We start from the raw sequence: 12,252 nt of genomic DNA on the forward strand, positions 1-12,252 counted from the left end.
ACACACACACACACGAGGAGAGGAAGGAGAGCCAGGTATGCTCCTTCCCTCTCCTCATTCTCATGTTCCCTTCCCCTCTTTCTCTCTCCCTCTCTCTCTCTCACACACACACATACACACACACACACATAGTGTTTTTGAGAGAGAGAGAGAGAGAGAGAGAGAGAGAGAGAGAGAGTACAAACAAAAACAAAAACGCACACACACATACATAAACAAAGAGTGCACACACACATTGAAAGAGAAAAAGAGAGAGAGAGCATGCATAAACAAAAAACGCACGCATTGAAAGAGGAAAAGAGAGAGAGAACATGCATAAACAAAAAACGCACACATTGAGAGAGGAAAAGAGAGAGAAAACATGCATACGATCCAAAAAAACGCACACACATTGAGAGAGAAAGAGAGAGAAACTAATTTAACGTCGCAGGAAACTAATTAAAATTAAAAGAACTAAAGATCTAGCCGACGAGGAGTTGAACTCAAGACCTATTATTCAAGAGGGAAATGGCATAATCAATCTATCATACTTGGCATGGGTGATAGAAAGGTTATACCATTTATCTCTTTTTATTGGCACACACATCCACACACGCGCACACACACAAGAAGAAGAGAGTTATAACGTCGTAGGAAACTATCTTAAAAGACGTTAAAGATTAGGTTATATGTAGACTTACATTAAATTAGATTTAGGTTTATTTTTAACTAGATTTACGTTTATTTACGCTAGATTTAGATTTACGTTATATTAGATTAGATTTAGGTCTCCATAGACTGCGATGCCTGCATGAAGCGGGTGAAGAAAGCCCTCAATGGAATATAGGGTATTGCTGCCTTCACTCATGGTGGGCTCCGTTGATCCAAAAGTACTGGTGAAATGTCTTCAGAAGATAGGGAAGAAGGTGGATCTTCAGGGCGGCAAGAGTCACTACATCCCCGAGACAATGACCATCTAGACAACCTCTAGTCATTCAACAGCAACTTCAAAGTTAGTAACAAGAGCAAGAACGGTCTAAAGGGCCAATTTCTGTCGTCAGATGTGGATGGAGATGAGGCAGCGTCACCGCCGGAAGTTAAGTCTCACATCTTTAGTGATGAGAATGCCAACTCTTGCCGAGTTATGTGAAAAATTATGTGTTAAATCAGTTTTAAGGTTCTTATAATCCCTGTTAGTTTAGTTATTTGTTTTTAATATAACATAATTTACGTTAGATTTAGATTTATGTTATATTAGATTAGACTTAGGTTTATTTAGGTTTACCCACACACACACACACACACACACACACACACAAGAAGAAGAGAGTTTTAACGTCGTAGGAAACTATCCCAAAAGACGTTAAAGATTAGGTTAGATGTAGACTTACGTTAAATTAGATTTAGGTTTATTTTTAGTTAGATTTACGTTTATTTAGATTTACGCTTATTTACGTTAGATCGAGTCCACGCAAGAATTACTTACGGTTTAGGGTTTAGAGTTAGACGAACAGTGAAAAGATCTACTGTGAAAAGATGTTAAGATGCTGTGAAGTGCTACAGCTAGAGAAGAGGCAAAGGGGTTTTGTCCACTACATGCAGTATCATGTAGACGTGGGTGTGTAGATTTCTTGTACCCACAAATATAGGTATTGACCAATAAAGACGAGATTATAACCTGGTGGTTCTGATCTCCGTGCACCTCTAGACCGAGGTGTGCGGGGATTGGACATGACTAGAGAATGTGAGGTAGAGAGAGAGAGAGAGAGAGAGAGAGAGAGAGATAAGACGAAGAATGCCAATAGAATATTAAATTTGTTGTCCAGGTTATAAGTTTTTTATCCTCATTATGAGTAGTGACGAGTATGTGGGACCGTCCAACCGAAACACCTATCTCTCAACGAGGGTCTTATGTCCTTGTAATCAATGCAAGCATGCTGTGCGACGGACAAGACGTGTTTCTTTGCAGCACATTCGCGAATTTGGCGAGTTTGATCCATCTATTATAGATCGAGTTGTTGCCAATTATAACTCGTCGGACTCTGACGCTGGCCAACAAGCAACAATCTTGCAACCCAATAGACGTGTTCGCAGGCGCTTTGGTCAAGCAGCATATGTGAGGCCACAAGATGTAGCCTCTGACAGCTCGGGGGATGATCATGCAGAGCGCATTCCCAACGAGGCAATGTTTGAGCCCGAGATTGATGAAATGATCGAGACGATCATGGATTCAGAAAGGCTTATCTATGATGATATGAAAAGTGAAGCCGATACACCATTGTATAATGGAGCACGTATGTCTAGATTGAAAGCACTCCTGGTTCTTCTCAACATGCAAGCAAAGTTTGGATGGAGTGACACTAGCGTCACAGCGCTTTTCAGGTGATCTATTACAATTAGTTTACTTTAATAAAACTCTAAATGTATAATGATCTGATAGATTTTTACACGACTGTATCATATTTTTATGTTGTGTAGATTGCTGAAAGAGCATATACTACCAGCTGACAATGTGATGCCAGATTCCCGAGATGAAGCAAGAAAGATTTTGCGAAACTTGGGGATGGATTACAATTCTATCCACGCTTGTCCTAATGACTGCATTCTCTTCAGAGGGGAATACATAGACATGGAGAAGTGTCCGAAATGTGATTCCGAAAGATATCGAGTAGATCTCCACGGGACAAAAATTCCACAAAAGGTTTTGCGACATTTCCCTCTGCTTCCTCGCATCAAGCATTTCATCGAATGTAAGTCCATGGCCGCCCTAGCATCATGGCATGAGGAGAATAAATCTTCGGAAGGTGTGCTACGAATTCCTGCAGATTGCGTAGCGTGGAAACATATAGATGGAACATGGTCGGATTTTGCCAGGGAAGCTCGAAATTTGTGCTTAGGCCTGGCTATGGATGGCGTAAATCCATTTGGTCAAAGATCAACATCTTACAGTGTATGGCCCGTTGTCATCGTCAACTACAACATTCCCCCGTGGTTGACTACGAAGAAGGGGCACCTATGGCTAAGCTTGATTGTGCCAGGGCGATATAAAGTGGGGAATATGGATGTGTATCTTCGTCCACTATTGGAAGAGCTACAACAATTGTGGATTGGCATAGAGGAGGTGGATATGAGCCGACACACAGGACGACGGAATGCTTTGATCAGAGGCATTCTAATGTGGACATGCATGACTATCCCGGGCTAATAGAATGCTCAGGTGATCTATTGACACTCCTCACTCAGACACTGTAAATCTTGTTTTTTCCCATAGTTGATCTATTATCATGTGTATACATGCAGGGCTTCAAACAAGCGGATACAGAGCATGTGTCACATGTGGACCTAGACTGAATGCACGTAGGGCACCCTCACTGAAGAAGAAAATCTACGAAGGTCATCAAGCGTATCTTCCAGAGAATCATGTGTTACGCGATGGCTTTTTGGGAAGAGAGCCACCAAGGATGTCTGCACAAGCATGGTTAGAGCAGAAGGAGATGTGCGATGACGGATTGCCTCCAGGGATGAAGAGACTATCTCTATGGTACGAGTTACCATATTGGCCCGACTCATGATCAATCACTTGCTCGATCCAATGCACATATTCAAGAATGTGGGTAATCTACTATGGGACCATCTGACCGGCAAGAAAGATACTTTGGGAGCCAGAGTTGACCTTAGAAATGTGGATCGTATGGAGCAATATTGGCCGCAAACAGCGTCTGATGGATCGATAAAACTCCCTAAAGCACCATGGATTTTCACAGGAGCCCAAGAACGCAAAGTAAAAGAGACCATTCGATCTTTGCGGACCCCCACTGGCGTAATGCACTCGCTCCGAACGTGTTTTATTAAAGAAGGAAAGCTTACCGGTTTGAAGTCACACGATTGGCATAAAATGTGTCAGGTACGTTCATAGTGGACTTTAATATCATTGCATAAAATGTGGACTTTAATATCATTGCTGCACATACTTTACAGTTTATTTTACCGGTTGCCATTGAGGGATGTTTGTCTCTCGACATCCGTAACACAATCTACAAACTTGCAAAGCTGGTGCAATGGATCTCACAAAAGGAGATCAACGTAGACTCCATACCATTCGCCAAACTAAATGCTGCGAAGCTTGTGTGCATGTTTGAGAAACATTTTCCTACTACAATGCTAACCATTCAGGTGCATCTTCTTGTTCACATAGTTGATGAGGTGGAAATAGCTGGCACAGTTCATTCCAGATGGATGTTCTTCTTAGAGCGTTTCATGAAAACGCTTAAGGGATATGTGCGTCAAAAGGCACATCCGGAGGGTAGCATGGCAGAAGGTTGGTTGGTATCAGAGTCCCTAGTGTACATTGGAGAGTGGCTAGACGGATTTGATAAATCCCGGGACACGCTATGGCGAACCATAGATGATGAGCGCATATCTGGGATTGTCATGTGCAATCTCGGTGTTGAGAAGAAGATGACGGAAGATCTAGAGGCTAAAATCAACCGATTTTGCATGCTTCACAATCCAGTGATGCAAAAGTGGATTTCACAATATGAGGATGCAAAGCAAGAGCGACAAAGGGCACGAATCGAGTGGAGACGGGGAAGACGACCACCGATGCACTATCCAGCTGTTCCGGAGAGCCTACCAACCTTCATGAGCTTAAGATGGTTGCACAACCAATTGAAAAGCGCACAACAATGCGGTGACGAAGTGGCTGAAGAAGAGTGGGAGTACTCTCGGGGTTGCACGACCAAGGTAAGTTTGCAATGTACGACTAGCATAAGTCATACACAGCAGCATGGTGTAAAGGTCGACATTTTAGGGTGGAACGAATCGACAAAAAGCGTTTTACTCAAGATTGTGGAATCATGGCAAAATTTGAACAGTCTAGTCGACGACGTTCCTCTGATGCAGATCCTGTGGTGGTGGAACTCACTTACTTCGGCACGCTGCAAGAGATTTTGAGGATCGATTACAGAGGATTTTTTGTCGACTTGTTCGACGTGCAATGGTTCAAGATAATCATGGAGGGTCGCAACGCTACTGTGCGTAGAGGAGAGTCTAGTTTTCTTGAGGTGGATTCTACTAAGAAATGGACTGACCTAAGAGACACTTTCGTACTACCCGAGCATTGTGAACAAGTAAGTATGTAAATAGTTAACATCCCCCTTTTACAAGTTATGTACTTGAAAGCTCTCATGTAAGTTATGTGGCTCTGGCAGGTAATATTTCATCCTACAAAGTCTACATCAAACTGGTGGTACGTCATAGAGGTAGCCCCTCGTAGTGCAAGAACGTATGAAGGCTACCATGTGCCAATCACAACGACATCAATGGAGGAGATCAGCGAAGATGCTCAATCAGAAGCCGCTGTGGTGGTGCCAGACGAGCATCAAGATGCTACTACTCTATATGGGGTGCATGCAGAGGAGCTACAAAATGAAACAGAGGATATGTGTTTAAACGGAGAGCTCTATATAGATATAGGAAGTTATGCTGAGTTATGCGAGGATGAGAGAGAGATCTCTTAAAGCCACAAATATTGTATTTGAACAATTTTGCTCCGTGTTGTAAAAGCTCTGGCTCTCTAAGTACCTTCCATGGTGTATAACGCTCTTTTCTACTTGCGCTCACATCTTTTGATTGAAAATTCTGAGTTTTCGACTTGCCTCTTCTATCACTCAATTCATTGCATCATTGTATTTATATGCGTCATTACGTCATTGTATTTAATGGTCTTTGCATCATTGTCTACTCTATTCATTCAATATTAAGTTTAAATATTCGTGTGTTTGATGCAGGTATGGATGATGAGGAGTTTCTTTCTTCTTTGTCACCGCAGCAGAGACAGTGGTACGTGGAGCGTCATCGCGCGTTCCTACTCCATCCGCATCTCCCTCTCTTTCGGAGCATTCGGCGCGCTCCGAAGCTTCGGCGTCGACGAGACGAGCTTCACACTCGTCTAGACACCGGCGCTCCAGTGGTGGCGGTGGCGGTGGCGGTTGTTGTGGGGATTCCGCCACCGGTGCCTCCACACCGCCTCGTGTTCGACGAGGCTCTTTACCCTCCCCTTCTTTGCCCGCCCCCACACCAGCCACAGCATCGCCATCTACGCCAGGTTTTGCACGGCTGACTGTTCCTAGAAGCTACACACCTCTACCTACTCCGCCAGGAGCCACCCCACTCGACACTCCTCGCTTCGAGGCCCAGACGCCGGTGAAAACACCTGACGTCCGTACCCCCATCGACACGCCGCTAGAGACCCCTTCCGGGACACCCAGGTTCACGCGTCACCGGCCAGAGGGCTTGCTTACTCCGTCGACATCAGCGGCGGCATCATCATGGATGATGACGGCAAGAAGGTGATCTCGCGCATGCGTGGTCTTTGCTCTCAACTGTTTAGACACTACATACTAAACAAATGGAGTGAAGTACCAAGTGATTTAAAAAACAGAGTCATCAGCATACTTCATGATGACTTTCCCGTTCCAACACGGGATCAGCGCTTCAATGAAGACCTGATGAAGATTCGAATGCGCGAATACTGCAAACACAAGCGTTCCGAAGTGCAAAAAGCAATCAAGAATGGGTGGAACAGGCCAGATTGGCTGGCCAAAGAAGATTGGAAGAATGCGAAGAAAGCAGCACGCGAGAATCCCGACAAGTGGAAGCAACAAAAGGATGCAGCCAGAGCGCGAGTAGAGGCAGGGAGCTCGCACCACTTGGGGAGCGGTGGATGGGCATCATTTGAGGCCGATTTCGTAAGTGTTTTCACATTGCTCTTTATGTTCGATAGTTTAGGGTTTATGAGTTTTTTAATTCTAACATAATGAAATCTTTGTATGATCCCACACCGTACGAGCGCGAGTACGCAGGCAGGAAGGGCTTAAACGCCCTGATGGACATTCTCAGTTCTCGCAGCGGCATGGTTAGTATTAGGGTTTACTCTTTTTTATTTTTTGTATTGTTTTATAAATGTCGTTATATGTTTATACTTACTGAAAGCTGTCTTATTGTCTTTTTTTGCAGAATCCGACAAATACGCCGCTTGGACCGGATGAGACGTCTGACTAGACGACGTCAGTTTAGCCGTAGCTAGATAGCATTAGTTTAGGGTTTCTCATAGCTTATGTATCATGAGACGGATTTTATACGTCTTTTTGAACCATGTATATTATTACATTTGTCACCGCAGTTCATTTTGCCAATCAATTCTTTATGCCTATGATGTTGTACAATTGTCATTATTACATTTGCCAATCAATTCATTTTGCCTATGATGTGTACAATTGTCAATTTTGCAAACAATGCGTCTTGTGGGTGACTATTTTGGGTCTATTATCTACCCTTGCACTTTTTTAAAAAAGTGAATCAAGTACAATATGGTTGATGGGTGGTAGGGCATTCAATGCCCTGCCACCAAAAAAAAATCTCTCGGGCGTCGCTATAAGCGTCGCTATTTATGGCTCTATAGCGTCGCTATGAGCGTCGCTATAGTCTTCTGTGTAAACGTCGCTATAACCATCGCTATGCGCGTCGCTATGAGCGTCGCTATATAGCGACGCATATAGCAACGCTCTCGTAGCGACGCTCGTAGCGACGGTTTTAGCGATGCCGGGGGTTATAAAAACCCAGTGTATTTCCGTCGCTAACAGCGTCACAAGAGCACACAACCTCTTGTAGTGTTACGGGTTTTTCTCAAAAATCAATTAAAAGACCCCTTTTGTTACTATGATCTTGTTAAAGTTTTAAAATTGTGGCAAGTAAAAAACCCATTCATTTGAACTCATGTGGTAACCTACATGTTTAAGAGGTGGACCCCCCTAGGAAAAGCCCAAGCCCCTATACAAATGTGAAAATATGAACCAACAATAATGGTGTGAAAGTGCTTCGTGTATCTATGTATAAATATGTAAGTGACCAAGAGGTCATTGTCTGCAAATGTGGAGTGTGCACAGTGCATGGTACCTATATGATTACAATGTCATATGTATAAAGCTACCATAATAGTAGAGAGGCTAATCTAGAAAAAGTGAGGCTGAAGCAACTCCAAGCTCTGTGCGCAAGAGGATGAAGCATGATTCGTTGAGGCCTTTGGTAAGAATATCAGCCAACATCTGGTCACTTGGACAGTGTTCAATCATGATAGTACCTTTGCGTACTTCATATCAAACATAATGATAATGCACATCAATATGCTTTGACTTGTTATGTTGAACATAGTCTTTTGCAAGACTAATACTCTCATTATCACATCGCAAGGGTGTGCTGGAAAGAGGAGAATGACCAATATCAACCAACATTTGTTGAAGCCAAATCAGCTCATAAGCTGCAAGTGATGTGGCAACATATTCAGATTCAATCATGGTGGAAACTACAACCCGGTGTCGTTTCTTGCTGGTCTAAGAAACAAAACAACCATCAATGAAGAAGCAATTTTTCCTAGTAGATTGCATAGATAAATGTGAGCTCGTCTAATTTGCATCTATGTAACCCAAAAGAGAGAGAGATTGCATAGAGTTCGATGTCAATATTCATCAATAGATCAAACCAAAATATGCAGTGCCTTTAAAGTATTTCAACATTTGTTTTGATGCAGACCAATGTTTAAGAGGACACACAAGATTTTTGTCCAAGATAATTAGCAATAAACAAAATATCAAGGCAAGAGTTCATGCCAACAAACTGAAGACATCCGATCAAGTTAGCATAAGGTTGATTTGTGACAAACTGGCCACCACTTTCAGAAGTATTTTTCATAGAACTTGCAAGACAAGGTGTGTTGATTGAATGCGTAGATTTCAAACCAAATATTTGAATAGTATCTGCTATAAACTTTGACTGTCGAAGTATGAAAATACCTTTTGTGCGATTTTTTTGAATCTAAATTTGCTACAACAACATTGAGAGAGAGTTCAAATAGATTACCCTTTTGAGAAACAACCGCAATAGTGTTGGAATTAGGGTTGCAGAGAAACAAACACAGCTTGGAGAAGACGAAGGAAGCTCAAGGCACACAATAGAGAGTGTGTTACTTAGTGTGCAATGGAAAGATAGATAGCCCTAGAGTGATGGGTGTATATACAATGCACGGGGGAAAAAACCTCCTAAAGAGGGGAAAAATGCCCCGGCGGTCCTAGTGTGTTCACACACATCACTACCACATGTATATGGTAACAAATCCCCCCTGGAGTGATGCGGTGAACAAGAGCTGGCACATGAGTAAAGGGAAGTGCCATGCCTTGAGGACAGGATCAGTCCACAAAGGGGAGTAAGCCCAAAGCTTTGCGGAAAGCTTCAAGCTTCTCACGAGACAATGCCTTTGTGAAAAGATCTGCAAGGTTGTCCTGTGTTGGCACATAAGCCAAGCTGATCTCTCCTGCTGAGAGCCTCTCCCTGACATAGTGGTAATGCACCTCAATGTGCTTTGTGCGAGCATGAAAAACTGGGTTCCTCGCAACAGCCAATACGCTCTGACTGTCAGTGTAGATAGTGTTGGCATTGTCCTGTCCAACACCCAAATCAGCCATAAGGCGTCTGAGCCATACACACTCAACCGTAGCTGTGAAGACTGCCCTGTACTCAGCCTCACAACTCGAAGTGGCCATAGTAGGTTGCTTCTTGCTCAACCATGATATACATGAATTGCCAAGCATGAAACAAAAACCACCTGTGGACACTCGCGTGTCAAAACAACCAGCCCAATCTGAGTCCGAAAAAGCATGTAAGTCTGGCGGCAATGATCCCCCCTTGGGATAAAACAAGCCAAGATGTAAAGTGCCACTAAGGTAGAGGAAAATCCTCTTGACAGCCTGCCAATGCTTAGACCCTGGGCTATGCATAAATCTGCTGACCTGTGAGACTGCAAACTGAATATCTGGCCTCGTGTTGCATACATAAATGAGGCAGCCAACAGCAGTTTGGTAAAGAGTGACATCAGCAGGATCGCCAGCATCATGTAGACTCAACTTCAAACCTGTTTCCATGGGAGTGGCAATAGGTTTGCAATCCTCAAGTCCAAACTTACATAGCAATGTCTCTATGTAACTTTTCTGACACAAGGCAATACCACCATCACACTGCTTAAACTGTATACCCAAGTAATGATGCAACAGCCCCAAATCTTTCATCTTGAAAGTAGCATTCAAATCAGCCTTAAATTCAGCAATATGTCTCTCATTTGGTCCAGTGATTAGCAAATCATCAACATAAAGAACCACGATGAGAAATACATCACCCTCACGCTTTACATACAATGTGCTTTCTGTTGGACTGTTACGAAAGCCTTGTTTGACCAAATGAGTGTCAGCTTTCTCATACCAAGCACGAGGAGATTGCTTCAACCCATACAAAGCCTTGTTACATTTTCACACTTTGTCCTCTTGTCCTTTTATGACAAAACCGCGAGGCTGCGTTACATAAACTTCCTCAAATATGTCACCATTCAAGAAAGCAGTAACAAAGTCTGATTGATGTACATCCCAACCAAAATGAGTTGCCAATGCACATAGAAAACGCACAGTAGTCATATGACAAGTGGGAGCAAAAGTTTCTTCATAATCTATGCCTTTTTGTTGTGCATAACCCTTTGCAACAAGTCCAGCCTTATGGCGATCAATCTCACCATCCGGCTTGCATTTCAACTTGTAAACCCACTTTGTACCAATGGCCTTTTTGCCAAGAGGCAAATCACATAAAGTCCATGTTTCATTTTCTATCAGTGCATCATATTCTAATTGCATGGCAGCCATCCAATTTTCTGAATTCCGTGCTTCATCAAAAGACAGAGGCTCCTCAACATCATGTAATCTAGACACAACCAAAGCATAACAATCTGATGCATAAGATGCATGGCAAGAGCCTGAACGAGTACGACTAGACAAAGGTGCATCCAATTTACTGTCACGCAAAGTGTGCACAAGCCATTTTGGCATACCTCTAGCCTGCTCATTTTCAGCCCTTTCCTCATCAAGTACATCATGTACATCTGCATCAGTAATAAGCTGATCTAAAACATTTTCAGAAACCCCCATAGGCTGTACATTTGCCTCAATTGAACTTACATTCGTATTTCCACCACTGAAAAGAGGCAACAAAGTGTCATAAATGTCCTATGAGCTTACATTACTGTCTCTAGTACATGACAGCAAGGGCTGAACAGAATCTTCCACAAACACTACATCCCGAGAAACCAGAATACGTTTTGTTTGCGGATGATACAACCTGTAACCTTTGCTTTCAGCACTATAACCAACAAAAATACATTTGACAGCCTTATCATCCAATTTTCTGCGCTGCACTTGTGGCACCAAAGCATATGCCAAACAGCCAAAAACACGCATGTGCTCAATAAAAGGTTTTCTATCATGCCATGCTTCATATGGAGTAATAGACTGCAAAGCTTTCGTAGGACACCTGTTAAGTACATAAGTGGCACACATGATGGCCTCAAGCCAAAAAGAATGCGGCAAAGCTTGACTTTTGACCATACATCGTGCGTGCCATTTCCGTCAGTGACCTGTTTTTCCTCTCAGCAACACCATTTTGCTGAGGTGTATAAGGCACTGTACATTGGTGTTTTATCCCGCGACTAGCCAGAAATGCATTAAATTCATGAGACATATACTCCCCCCCTCGATCTGAACGGAGGGTGCCCATAGTACATTTCGAGACATTTTCAGCCATAGCCAGAAATTGTTTGAAGCACATAAAAACTTCGGACTTCGCTTTAAGCGGAAATACCCATGCATTCCTGGAGTAATCATCAATGAAAGTCACGAAGTATAGGTAATTGCCCAAGGACGGAGTTTGCATGGGCCCACAAACATCACTATGCACAAGCTGCAACCTGCATGTGGCCCAAACTGAACCATCCTTTGGAAATTTAGAACGCTGCATCTTACCCAAAATACAGCCTTCACAAACATGTTTGACAGGTGCTTCAAGAGGCGGCAAAGAAGCAACCATATCAGATTTCTACAAACGCAGCAAACTGGCAAAATTCAGATGACCAAAACGTGCATGCCAAAGTTTTGCATCTGAAATAGCCCTTGAATCTGCAACAGCATTTGCAAAATTTTGTCCACACTTGTCATACAAAGTGAGCTTATACAGCCCACGGCACAAAAGGCCAGATGCAACAATTTCATCACCAAAACTGAGATCATGAACTGTACATCTGTCATCCACAAATTTGACTACAAGTCCAAGTCTAGCGAGTGCGGATACAGACAAGAGATTATTCTTGATCCCAGGTACATAAAGTGCATCAACAAGTGTGAAAGA

This window comes from Adiantum capillus-veneris, chromosome 5 (assembly GCF_014529385.1).
Source record: "Adiantum capillus-veneris isolate H3 chromosome 5, ASM1452938v2, whole genome shotgun sequence".
NCBI lineage: Eukaryota > Viridiplantae > Streptophyta > Polypodiopsida > Polypodiales > Pteridaceae > Adiantum > Adiantum capillus-veneris.